Genomic DNA, 13,246 nt, shown 5'->3' on the forward strand with positions numbered 1-13,246 from the left:
ACTGTACCCTGGGCCGCATCCAAAGAAGTGTGACCAGCAGGACAAGGGAGATGGTCCTGCCCCTCTGCTCTGTGCTGGTGAGACCTCACTGGGAGTTTTCTGCATCCAGATGTGGAATCCTCAGTACAGGAGAGAAACGAACCTGTTGAAGCACATCCAGAGGCCACAGAAATGACCCAAGGGACGGAACGCCTCTGCTACAAGGACAGGCTGAGAGAGCTGGGGCTGTTAAGCCTGGGGAAGAGAAAGCTCCAAGGTGACCTGATAGCAGCCCTTCAGTCTCTAAATTGGGGCAATGAGAAATAAGGGGACTGCTCTTCAGTATCAAATGAGGATGGAAAGGGGTCTTTTCTTGTGACTTTTACTTGAGCTCAGGTAAGGGTCATTTGAGTGAACTACTGGTACTACAGCTCTGAGAATGATTTCTCTGCTTTGAAGTGGAAATGAGGCTGGGGATGCCCTTCACAGAGAGCATCTCTGTGGTAAGCAGGCAATGAGTACTACTAGAACGTGTCCAAACAGAGCTTTAAGAGCTAGGTTACTGGTTAAAGCAGCAACACGTTCTGAAAGTTTTCTGAGCAGAAGTTGAGCTAATCTACGTGACAGTTAAAGACTTGAACGGTCTTGAGTATTGTGTCTTCATGCAGAGTGGAAACAGACCTTGCTGGGTTACCTGCTGGTACCAACAAGATTCATTTTAAGATCAGGACAATCTATGTTTCAGTGCAGCATCTCTCCTGGAACGCATATTAAGCGTGGAATAGAATGTAAATGGAAATGAGGTGACTTTTGTACAGCTCACCTGCACTAAGTGGTGCCCTCGTGGAAATTAATGTGAATCTTAAAAGCATGTATAAACACGGTCTGAAGTTCCTCTCAGTGCCTAGTCCAAGCCCAGCTGTGCCAGCCTGGCTCTGGTAGTTCTGAGTGGTTGCAGACTTTCTCCTATTCAGCTAGCTGGCTGTCACTTTGTATCTTGAAAGTGGTTAACAGCAAATTCTGTGGACCATAAGAGTTACATTTTTAGTATCTTTCCAAACAGGTGCCAGCCAGCCTACGATGCTCCAGCCTGACAAAAGGCTTCTGAATTTCATGCTACTCCAGTGCATTCTGCTATTTTTTAATTAAATCAAGACTGTGGAGTGCCATGATTTTGCTGGCCCCTTGTTTTACTTTGGTGTGTAATTGCCCTGAGCAGTGAAGGTCAGCATATACGTTCTAACAAGTCTTATTCTTCTTAAATCCTTATTATTATTTTTTTTTCTTTAATGTGGATTTCACATGGCAGTGGCATTGACAGTTGATGAATTTGTGATCTTTATACCCTCTTGGGAGAACTGATATTGTCGGTGAAAACCTGTTCAATGTTGCAGTCTGCGGGTAAAATGACAGGAAGGTGATGTTAATTATTGGAAAATAATGTAAGAATTGCCATATGCTAAGCTTTACGAATGCACAGCGCCCTTTATCTTAAGTTGGATAACATCGTTTAACAAAATCTGTTTGCAGTTTTGTAGGTGTCAAATCTAGAGGTGTTTCTGTGCGTTTTTCTCTCTCTTAGGGGGGATAATTGTGCTGTGCCATTTAGGAAACCCCTACAGCTTTCCAACTCTGATCTGTTTATACACGTTTTGTACATTGCTTTTGCACCACAGATCCCAGTTTTGGTTTTTGTAGTAATTATTGCTTCGGAAACCGTGCTCTGTGCTATGAAGGCACGCTCTGCTTCAAGGAAGAAGAACAGTTTGCGTAGGGCCAGGAGCCTTATGTACAGCTTGTCCTTTTAAATGGCACTTACAAAACATACGGCTTTTTTCTGTAAGCAGGTAAGCCATAGAATAAATTGTCAAGGGATTTTCTGTAATTTTTGGCCTTAATGCTAGATCAGATCAAGGTAAGGGGGGGCCAAAAGGCTTTGGGCCGAAGGAATCTCTGGGAGCTTCTGTCAGTTTGCTTAGCTGCCACTGACCCCAAGGTGCTTGCAGCCATCAGTGCAGCTTGGCCCTGATTCAGGAGGGTCGAGCAGCCTTTCATTTGGTGCTAGAGAGAAGCCTGTACGTAAATGGTGCGCAGTGCAGCTCCCAGAGGGTTTGTGCTGCAGCTCATGGTTGTTGTTTAGCAGGTGTCCCTGTCGGGAGAGAAGCTGTGACCCGAAAAGGGACCCCAAAGGGACCCCAGAGTGAAATGTGGCTCTGTTACTAATTGAGGTGGGGCCCTTGTGACACAGAACATGAGAGAGAAGACTGAGGTACTGAATGCTTTCTTCACTCAGCTTTTTACTTTGCAAGACTGGCCTCTAGAGATGACCTCAACAGCAGTAAACAGGGAAGAGAAAAAGTGAGCTTCAGTTTTAAGCTTCTTCCATATTTCTTTATACACGGTGATCTTGCTCTAGTAAAATGCTCTCAGTTGCAAGCCCTCCTTTACAACGTATCCCGCAAACACAAAACAACGTTTAGTTGTTGTGTGTATACGCTCTTGCCTCAAGCTATGCAGAATTTCTGTGAGTGTTCCCAGTTGGATGTTTCTTACACAATCTTCAGTCATCAAGTCTTTAAGTAGGTGAGGAAAGACGTACCAAGTCATTTATGAGTGCATGCTGTGAGGAGTGCAGGGAAAATAATTAATTGGAGTTTTGCAACCTCAAAATTAGTTCTCAGGACAAGCGTGGATGATGACAAACTTCTCTTTAATACACAGATTTCTAGCAACAGTACTGTTCCTTTCTGGTATTCAGTACTGGCAATATAATAGAATCTCTCAGGCACAGCTTTATCCAGCTGCTTTATACTACTGAATGCATGCAACTCTACTTTGCTCAAACCCTGCTCCTGGAGGTGGTATGTGTGTGTGTTGCTAGTGGTGCTTGTGGCTTTGGTCATTTGTTGGTTTTAGATTGTTGTGAGTGCAGTTAATTCAGCGGAGACCTCTGTATGATACAATTGCAAGGATTATTGACTGTTGCTAACTGCATTAAGTGAGACAGTAGGAAGAACAGAGTAACAGAACAGTGACTGCAAAGCTTGACAGGAATAACTGTTACCAGTTGATGCAACTTACAGTAGGTCGCCACTGCAGCCTGCAGTTGGCTGCAATTTGAACTCTTTGAACACCTCCAAATTGTTCACACTGATCAAATGGATTTAATGCCACCAGCAAGAGTCTGTCTGAGTACTGTCTATTCCCAGTTGTTGATTCAAATTTCAGTGAATTTTGATAGTCCTAATTGTTGTTGTTTGCTTTTTAGTTGACTCTACTTCTTTAGACCAATGCTGTGGATCACAGAAGGGAGCTGGTTGAATGTAAGGAGCGTAGGATTTTGAAAATTTCAAAGCCGTGGCAAGGCTGCAGTATTCTGAACTCCAAAAGCACAACCAGAATATTTTAATTTGACACTAGAGTGCGAGAATGGCTCTATTAATGTCTGGTTCCTTTCATTTCTTCCATTTGCTGCCAATACAAATAAATTCAGTTTGGGTTACAGTATTATTTCTAGTTGCATATTATCTCATCCTAGTCTTATGAGGATTCCAGTCTTGCAGAATATTGCCCTGTGCGCTGTGATTCAGGCTATATAAATTTCCTGTTAATCACGCGCAAGTATGAGGAAGAGTGTGTAAAGGGAATATTCAGTGCTTTCCTACTTAAAAATTGAGCCACAGCCCTGATGTTCTGAACTGTAGGGAAGATGAGCAGCTTGAAGAATGAGTGTCTGATAGTTTGCTGAAGAAATGCTTGGCTTCCCTGCTTAATTTTCAATTGCTTGCTTTGTAAATTAGAGCAACGTGAGAAACTTCAAGTAGATGCATTGGGTATTGGCTGCCAGAGAGTTTAGCTAATGCCTTTTTTTTTTTTTTTTTCCTAACGTGTTCCATAATTATTGTGACTTTATAGTAGAAACTGAGGTGAATGTCCGTAGAGCAAGGTAAAGAGCACCAGATGAAAACTTTGTTTCAGGTTTTTACGTCTCATTTAAAGTTGCCAGTGCTGCCAGGGTTCTTTGTCAAATAATTCTTGAATCCTGAGAAGTGTTAGGCTGACAGTTGTGATGGAATTACAAGGCAGGGATGTTTCACCTTCTCAGCAAGATGTCTGTATTGCTGATGGTCTGTGAATTAGTGTAGAGCTCACAGAGAAGTCTGGAAGCATTTTCTCTGGTTCTGATTTTTGTTTGTTTTAATGGTGAGATTAAGAAATAAATTGTGCACTCATGTCCTTGCTCTGTAGGTTTGGGATGCATTGGTTTTGTTGGTTGTTTTTTGTTTTGATTTTTTTTCTTTGGAAGCAGCACAGGATGGGGTGTTGGCAATAAGGACAAGTGGATTTATGGCTGAGCAAGTCGCACAGTTTGACAGAAAATTCCTGCACTGATGGGTGCTGATGGCAGTTGGTGCTGCCTCTGGTGCTTTCTGTCTCTTCCATTTGTGGGTTTAAACAGTTTAAGCTTTTACTACGTAAGGGCATCTCATGAGTAGTGATAGATTATTGCAAGAAAAGATGACAGATGTTTTATTTTACTGTATATCCTGGGAAAAGTTGTCCTTTTTTCAGAGTACAACCCTGCTTTTTTTTTTTTTTTTTTTTTTTTTTTTTTTTTTTTTTTTTTTTAGTGCAGCCTATTTACAGGAGCAGAGTTTTAAAAACAGGTTTATTTATTTATTGTAAGAAAAGCCAATATAGACAATACTTCTTCAGTCATCTGCATTTACTGACTGTCTTCCCAAAAGTGCTGGTTTGCTTTTCTGAACAAAAACAAATCAGAAGGAAATCTGTCCCTTTAAATTGAGTTAACGTCAGCAGTTCTGAGTGCCCCTGTGCTTATTTCCATCCATCTAGTTATCGTTGTAATGCGTGCGCCTGGAAGTCCCTGAAGAACAAGCTGTATCCATGAAAGGCAGCAGATGGCCTCCAAAGCTAGTCGATCGATTTCTTTTTTTCCTTTCTGAATGTAACATAAAATGTAGATTTAAGAATATAAAAAGAAATTCTCCCGGTGTTCTTCAGCCTCATCTCATAGCTTTGTAACTCAGTTTATGATAGATAATAATCACGGGCAGTAAGAAGAGTGGTGGAACTGAAGGAATATAATCCCTAATACATACTGTGACATAATTGCTGTCTTATGACATGATGAGGAGAACCTTTGTGATGTCATGTTAGCTTGAGAAATCCTTTTGGTGGCTCATAAGTATCATTATTATTTAGTGTTACGTAACCAGTCCCATTGGGGGATGCAGGAAGTGTACGAGCTTCAAAATAAATGTGCATGCTATCAATGACTTCTTAATCTCGACTACCTTATGTAGTATTTCTCAAAATACTTCAAACTAAAAACAACATTAAGCTTCAAACTAGAAAATGAATGCCCTGAATCAGGTCTTCCAAGGCATAAATATTATTGTTCTCCACCTTTCCAGAAACAGCTTGAGCACAACCAAAACCTACTTACCTGTAGCAGATCTTAGATAAACTTCCATTTCATGAATAAATAGCTTAAACGTATACAGATACTATAATATACACACACATATATAAACAGAAGTAATGGCCTGAAAAACAGTGCAAGTCCTGTTAATGTTTTTAGTATGTTCTGCTGTCCTTTGTGTTGGAATGCATTTTCTGGGGAGTGGTGCTGCACCTGTTCTTTCTATGTATAAAAGCCTGAGTTTGTTTACAAGTGCCTAAAAAGAGCTTAGGCTTCTAAGTTGCTTAGGTACTTCTGAAAATCTTGACCTTCGGATATTGAATTTTGAAACTGTTTCCTGTAACAGTCAACAGGAAGCATGCATTTTGACAGCAGAGAATCACACATTCTATCAAAGCTATCAGTTGGCTTGTTCTATCAGCTGTTACCAAATCCAATCTAGAATGGAGCTATTAGAAAGGTCAGTAAAACTTAAACCTAGAGGTGACCAAGCATAACGATCCTTGGGTGACTACAAACTGGTGGTTCTGCTGTGGTGTGGGTTTCTGGGATGGTGGTTCTACCTCGGTCACCTTACTATTCTGATCCTGAAAAATGCTCTGGCTAGTCCAGGGCAAAACCATACCCCAAACCAGGTGAAAGCGACAAGATCTTGAGCAATGCCTCAGTGTGAATCTATGATTGCTGTTCTCATGTGCACTTTCAGGTCAATCCCTTGCTGTAGTTTTACGATAGTTTGTTGTTGCTCCTTCACATCATGTAGTGCACTGAGTGTTAAGGAGTTAATGTTGGCCCATGACATCAAAAGTGAATTTGGGTGGTGTGGCAGCAGGGGTCGAACCTCCAACCAATGTTCCATCACGTGTTGTTGTCCAGGGCATGTGACAAAATGGCACCTGACACCCAGGCAGTGTGCATGAAGCAAAGATGTGTCACCGAATTCCTCTCTGTGGAGAAAATGGCAGCTCTCTGTGCTTTCTGAGTGCTTGTGTGTGTGCTCACAGAGGGGCAGCATGCAGTGCCTTTCAGCAGTGCTGATGGTGGCTGTGGATCACATGTGCTGGCACAGATTTTGACAAGCACAGCTCGCAGCCTCCTGTTTATTGCTGGCAAAAATGCAAAGCTAAGAGCGGTGGCTGTGTTGGAAAAGAGCATTTTGTGTCGTTCCTGCTGTTGCTACATGCTATTTTAGCGGGTGGGAGCAGCAGTTATTCTGTATCCACCGCTTGGTCTCTTCCCTACTCCTCTTTTGTACCATTGCTACAATGAGGAAGAACGTAGCCAAGGACAGAAGGAAAGGAATGGAGCAAAGGTGGGCATTTCCAGCCGTGCTGCGGGAAGAAGCTGTAAAACACAAGCAGCTCTACAGAACACAAACATCCTGAGACAACAAATAAATGGTGTCCTCCATACAGCAGCCCTCAGCTCCTGTCACAGTTTTCCCATACTCGCAGTTTCTCTGAGGGATTTTTGCTGCAGGGGCAGAGATGGGAGGTGTCGCAGAGAAGAATTCCTTAAAAGTACGTATTTCTATTTTAATGATGTCTGTGGACAGGTATCGCTAAGGCAGGAACGCGTGTGTGTGTGTATGTGTGTGTTGCCGTTCCCGATGCACGGTAGCGGTAGGTAACACTAGTTAAAAGCAGTACTGAAATGGAAGGACTGAGTTCCCGCGGGCAGCGCTGCCGAGCGCTCCGAGCGAGGGGCCATCAGCTGTGGGGCGGCTCTGCCCCCAGGGCCGGGGGGCAACGGCTGCGAGGGGGGCCGTGACCTTTGGGTGACCCGGGGCGTGACCTTCAGATGACCCCGGCCCGGCTGCCCTCGGCTAGAAAGGGCGGGAACGCTGAGGGGGATTGGAGAGCGAGCGGCGGGAAGCAAAGCGCGCGAAGCGACGGCGGCGTTCGGGGCTCCTATTGGCTGGCGGGCTGAAGGGATGCCTATATAAGGAGCGCGCGCGGGCAGGTGTGAGAGACGTTTTCCACAGCGCGTGAGGAGAAGCGGGGTGCTGTGAGGGAAAGGCGGCGGCGGAGGCGGCGTCGATGGCGGCCACGGTAAGCGGACTCCGGAGCAGAGGAGCGATGGGGCCGGGGTGTGGCGGAGCCAGGACGAAGCGCGGCGGGGCCGGGGCGAAGCGGGTCGGGGCCGGAGCCGCTGCCGCGCGGGTTCCGACGGGAGCAGCCGGAGCCGGGGCTGAAGCCGGCTGTGGGGCGCCGATGGCGGGCGGGCGGGCGGACGGAGTCGGGGCTGGAGCCGCCTGTGGAAGTTCGATGGCGGGAGGGAGCCGGGGCTGGAGCCGCCTCTTCTGCTCCGCTGGCGGGCGGACGGAGCTGGGGTCTCCGAGCCGGCACCGAGCGCAGGAAGCTCTGAGCGCGCTCCCAGAGGAGGGGCGCAGGCGCGACAAGCGGGGCGAGTTGCCACGTGGAAGAAGACGCACCGAGGCAGCGGCGAGCAGCAATAATAAAACATAATAAATGTTGTCGCAGTGTTGAAGCGCGCGCGGCTTTTCCTCTCTGCTTTCCAATGGCGTGGTGGAAATGGGGGAGGACACGAGAATTGCATTGCTGCTGAAAAGGGGGAAGAAGTAAAGCGGTGTTGTTGTTTTTAACAATATAAGTGTGTTAAAGAAGCTCTATAGCAGAGAAAGAGCAGATGCTAAGAGAAACATTTAGCCTTCAGCGCCAAATTTTGTATTCTACTTTAAGATAATATAGAGCAGTAGATGCTATAAGCTGAAAATTCCCTTGTAACTTCACACCACTTATGTCTATGAACTGGTGAATGAAAAATGAGGTGAATTAATAGCAGTTGGAATCTCAAATCAACCAGAAGAGGACAGAAACAAAAGTCAAAAGAACCTCCAGAAATGATGGGAAAGATTGACAATACAGAAGTGCCAAGATGGCACAGTGGTTGACTTTATGCAGAACAATTAATATAATAAAAGCTGTTATATTTCCAAAGAAGTTGCAGACGGGGGCTCCCCTGTAAGCAGGACAGCTGACACTTTGGCTGCTGCTATTTGTATTGCCAGATAAACTTGGCCACTCTGCCCAACTCTGTGATCCCCCGCAGCTCCAACTGGAAGGACACCATGCGTCAGTGAGGTGAGAAAAGCTGCTCTGAGCAGTTTTTTTGTAATGGATGGCTGGTGTGGGGGGGAGAGGGAGGGAAGGGAGGTAAGGCCTTCCTTGGCTGGGTGGTGGCGTGCCGAGTTCCTCTGCCACGTTGGGTTGGTTTCCCTTTTCCTTCCGTTGGGGGGCTTGCCGCTCTGGAAGTCTAATGGTGTCCCTGCTGATGTTTCAGGAGCTGCTGCGAGAGGCAGGAGCAAGCAAGAGGATGTGGAAGCGTGCAGACGCGGGGGGGAAGGAGAGAGGCTCCCTGGGCAAAGCACCCGTCCCATTAGCGGGGCGGCAGTCACATTTAGTCCCATTTGAGTTTGAGCGTTGCCGGCGCCTTGGCCGGCTTTGTGCTGGGCGACCTCCCTGTAAGCAGGGCTCGGGTCTTTGCTTTTGCTGTAGTTGGCCTTTTGCCTTGCTGCTCCTTTGGCTGCCTGGGGAGCGTGGGCCCCTGTAACGCAGGGCGAGAGCCACCTCTCCGCACCTGAGTGGGAAATGGAGCTCGCCGGACCCCGAGGCCACCCTGTAAGCAGGGTAGTGCCGTTTCCCCGCCCCTCTTCCTCCTGCGGCCCCTCGGCATCATCGTTGCCTGGAGGTGGCCTGTCAATGCGATGCGACGGCCCCGTACTCGGGGTGTGCGTCACGGCATCTGGCCTTTGGCTTTAGCTGGGAAGCCCCTTGGCACGTTGAGGTCTGTGGCCTCCGTGCAGGCTAGGGACAGGTCACAGGCTCTTGTGTGTTGCCCGCGGTTGTGGGTTTATTCCCAGGGTTTGGCTGCGCTGGGTTGTCCTTCCCTTTGGGAAAGTCGCCTGTGTGTGTGCGCGTTGCCCTTCCTTTCCTTGTTTGTGTTTGTGGAGTGAGAGAGCGACTGAGCTTTCCCTTTAGGCCCCCACCAAGATGGCTGCAGCTTAGCTTCGACTTCCCTGGGGGGAACGGAGGACTGTGGTGCACGCCGCAAAAGGGGTGTTCCCTCTCAGTCCCGCGAGCGCAGCGAGTGTCCTGTCTTCCTCCTTTGTACTTGGTGTGGATCAGGGCCACGTGGTAGTTGTGTGGCCGAGGCCGCTCTGTAGCCAGGGCTTGGGCCTGTTCTTGCGTGGGCGCCTGTTCCGCTGGCGGCGTGACAGCCCCGTAGCCGGGGCGTGTGTCCCAAGCTGCGGAGCCCTCTGTCCCCCGAGCGGCCCGCCCGCCCTGTAATCAGGCGTGGGGAGGCTGCGGCGTTGCAGCCGGCTGCTCTAGCCATCCAGCTGGTGGGAATGACCCCTCCCTGTCCCGTCAGAGGGTGCAGGTTGAGGCGCTGCTTTTGCGTGTGGGGCGACCTCCCCGCTCGGTGGGTCGAGGCTGCTCCCTGGGTTCCCAAAGACGAGACGTTGGTGCTGTTGTGGTGCTGCCGGGCGGGCCAGCCTGTAGCTCAGGCGTTGGCGGGAGCCTCGTGCTCCGCGGGGCTTCTTGGTGAGGGTGGGCAGCGGGGGCACCGTCCTGTAGGCAGGGCTGCGCGTGCCCCCCGCGTGTGCTGGCTTGGTGAGCTGCGTTGTGAGAGACCCCCTGTACTCAGGCGGGAATGTGGCCCCGGCCTTTCAGAGGCACGGGGCCGCGAGAGGTGGGCTTGGGCTTGCGCCCTCCCCGGAATCAGGGCTGGGGTCCCGACCGCGGCATTTGGCCGTGCCGCCCCGCTGCCTGGCAGCTGAGAGTCGCTCCCGCCGCTGGGGGGGAAACCGAGCTCTGTGGCTCCAGGGGTGTCGTCCACCCGCCTGTAATCAGGGTCTGGGTGCGCGAGCGCTTGTGCTCAGCTGGCAGCCTGTGTGGGGTGACCGCCCCGCTAGCGGGGTGCGGGTCCAGGTGCCCCCGGAGTGGGAGAGAAGGAGCCTCCCGCGGCCGCTAGGGATGGGGGCTGCCCTGTAAGGCAGGGAGCGACAGTGCCCCGCAGTCCCAGGCCCTTTGCAATGGAGGCAGTGGCCGGGGGTCCCCTGTAAGCAGGGAAGCTGACTCTTTGGCCGCTGCTGTGTGTGTGCCCAGCTGCATTTGCCCAGTCTGCCCGCCTCTGTGATCCCCCGCAGCACCGGCTGGAAGCGCGCCGTGCGTCAGTGAGGTGAGAAAAGCTGCTGCGAGTATTTCTTGCTGGCGTGAACCGGGGAGGGGGGATGCCAGGCCTTCCTTGGCTGGGTGGTGGCGTGCCGAGTTCCTCTGCCATGTTGGGTTGGTTTCCCTTTTCCTTCCGGTGGGGGGCTTGCCGCTGCGCAGCTCTAACGGTGTCCCCGCTGATGTTTCAGGAGCCGCTGCGGAAGAGAGAAGGAGAAGCGGCGTGGGAACGCGGGAGGCAGGAGCGAGCGCGCAAGCAAGCAAGCAAGCAAGCAAGAAGAGGATGCGGAAGCGTGCAGACGCGGGGGGGAAGGAGAGAGGCTCCCTGGGCAAAGCACCCGTCCCGTTAGCGGGGCGGCAGTCACATTTAGTCCCATTTGAGTTTGAGCGTTGCCGGCGCCTTGGCCGGCTTTGTGCTGGGCGACCTCCCTGTAAGCAGGGCTCGGGTCTTTGCTTTTGCTGTAGTTGGCCTTTTGCCTTGCTGCTCCTTTGGCTGCCTGGGGAGCGTGGGCCCCTGTAACGCAGGGCGAGAGCCACCTCTCCGCACCTGAGTGGGAAACGGAGCTCGCCGGACCCCGAGGCCACCCTGTAAGCAGGGTAGTGCCGTTTCCCCGCCCCTCTTCCTCCTGCGGCCCCTCGGCATCATCGTTGCCTGGAGGTGGCCTGTCAATGCGATGCGACGGCCCCGTACTCGGGGTGTGCGTCACGGCATCTGGCCTTTGGCTTTAGCTGGGAAGCCCCTTGGCACGTTGAGGTCTGTGGCCTCCGTGCAGGCTAGGGACAGGTCACAGGCTCTTGTGTGTTGCCCGCGGTTGTGGGTTTATTCCCAGGGTTTGGCTGCGCTGGGTTGTCCTTCCCTTTGGGAAAGTCGCCTGTGTGTGTGCGCGTTGCCCTTCCTTTCCTTGTTTGTGTTTGTGGAGTGAGAGGAGAGAGCGACTGAGCTTTCCCTTTAGGCCCCCACCAAGATGGCTGCAGCTTAGCTTCGACTTCCCTGGGGGGAACGGAGGACTGTGGTGCACACCGCAAAAGGGGTGTTCCCTCTCAGTCCTGCGAGCGCAGCGAGTGTCCTGTCTTCCTCCTTTGTACTTGGTGTGGATCAGGGCCACGTGGTAGTTGTGTGGCCGAGGCCGCTCTGTAGCCAGGGCTTGGGCCTGTTCTTGCGTGGGCACCTGTTCCGCTGGCGGCGTGACAGCCCCGTAGCCGGGGCGTGTGTCCCAAGCTGCGGAGCCCTCTGTCCCCCGAGCGGCCCGCCCGCCCTGTAATCAGGCGTGGGGAGGCTGCGGCGTTGCAGCCGGCTGCTCTAGCCATCCAGCTGGTGGGAATGACCCCTCCCTGTCCCGTCAGAGGGTGCAGGTTGAGGCGCTGCTTTTGCGTGTGGGGCGACCTCCCCGCTCGGTGGGTCGAGGCTGCTCCCTGGGTTCCCAAAGACGAGACGTTGGTGCTGTTGTGGTGCTGCCGGGCGGGCCAGCCTGTAGCTCAGGCGTTGGCGGGAGCCTCGTGCTCCGCGGGGCTTCTTGGTGAGGGTGGGCAGCGGGGGCACCGTCCTGTAGGCAGGGCTGCGCGTGCCCCCCGCGTGTGCTGGCTTGGTGAGCTGCGTTGTGAGAGACCCCCTGTACTCAGGTGGGAATGTGGCCCCGGCCTTTCAGAGGCACGGGGCCGCGAGAGGTGGGCTTGGGCTTGCGCCCTCCCCGGAATCAGGGCTGGGGTCCCGACCGCGGCATTTGGCCGTGCCGCCCCGCTGCCTGGCAGCTGAGAGTCGCTCCCGCCGCTGGGGGGGAAACCGAGCTCTGTGGCTCCAGGGGTGTCGTCCACCCGCCTGTAATCAGGGTCTGGGTGCGCGAGCGCTTGTGCTCAGCTGGCAGCCTGTGTGGGGTGACCGCCCTGCTAGCGGGGTGCGGGTCCAGGTGCCCCCGGAGTGGGAGAGAAGGAGCCTCCCGCGGCCGCTAGGGATGGGGGCTGCCCTGTAAGGCAGGGAGCGACAGTGCCCCGCAGTCCCAGGCCCTTTGCAATGGAGGCAGTGGCCGGGGGTCCCCTGTAAGCAGGGAAGCTGACTCTTTGGCCGCTGCTGTGTGTGTGCCCAGCTGCATTTGCCCAGTCTGCCCGCCTCTGTGATCCCCCGCAGCACCGGCTGGAAGCGCGCCGTGCGTCAGTGAGGTGAGAAAAGCTGCTGCGAGTATTTCTTGCTGGCGTGAACCGGGGAGGGGGGATGCCAGGCCTTCCTTGGCTGGGTGGTGGCGTGCCGAGTTCCTCTGCCATGTTGGGTTGGTTTCCCTTTTCCTTCCGGTGGGGGGCTTGCCGCTGCGCAGCTCTAACGGTGTCCCCGCTGATGTTTCAGGAGCCGCTGCGGAAGAGAGAAGGAGAAGCGGCGTGGGAACGCGGGAGGCAGGAGCGAGCGCGCAAGCAAGCAAGCAAGCAAGAAGAGGATGCGGAAGCGTGCAGACGCGGGGGGGAAGGAGAGAGGCTCCCTGGGCAAAGCACCCGTCCCGTTAGCGGGGCGGCAGTCACATTTAGTCCCATTTGAGTTTGAGCGTTGCCGGCGCCTTGGCCGGCTTTGTGCTGGGCGACCTCCCTGTAAGCAGGGCTCGGGTCTTTGCTTTTGCTGTAGTTGGCCTTTTGCCTTGCTGCTCCT

General features: G+C 52.3%; 1 long non-coding RNA gene across 1 annotated transcript; it reads left to right on the forward strand.

Annotated features, from left to right (window-relative positions):
* Positions 1 to 7,405: 7,405 nt before the first annotated feature.
* LOC125696799 (uncharacterized) lies at positions 7,406 to 9,374 on the forward strand. Its single transcript, XR_007378539.1, has 3 exons — positions 7,406 to 7,476; positions 8,457 to 8,529; positions 8,729 to 9,374. It is a non-coding gene; the product is annotated as an uncharacterized LOC125696799 (long non-coding RNA).
* The last annotated feature ends 3,872 nt before the right edge of the window (positions 9,375 to 13,246 follow it).

This window comes from Lagopus muta, chromosome 8, assembly GCF_023343835.1.
Source record: "Lagopus muta isolate bLagMut1 chromosome 8, bLagMut1 primary, whole genome shotgun sequence".
Taxonomy (NCBI): Eukaryota; Metazoa; Chordata; class Aves; order Galliformes; family Phasianidae; genus Lagopus; species Lagopus muta.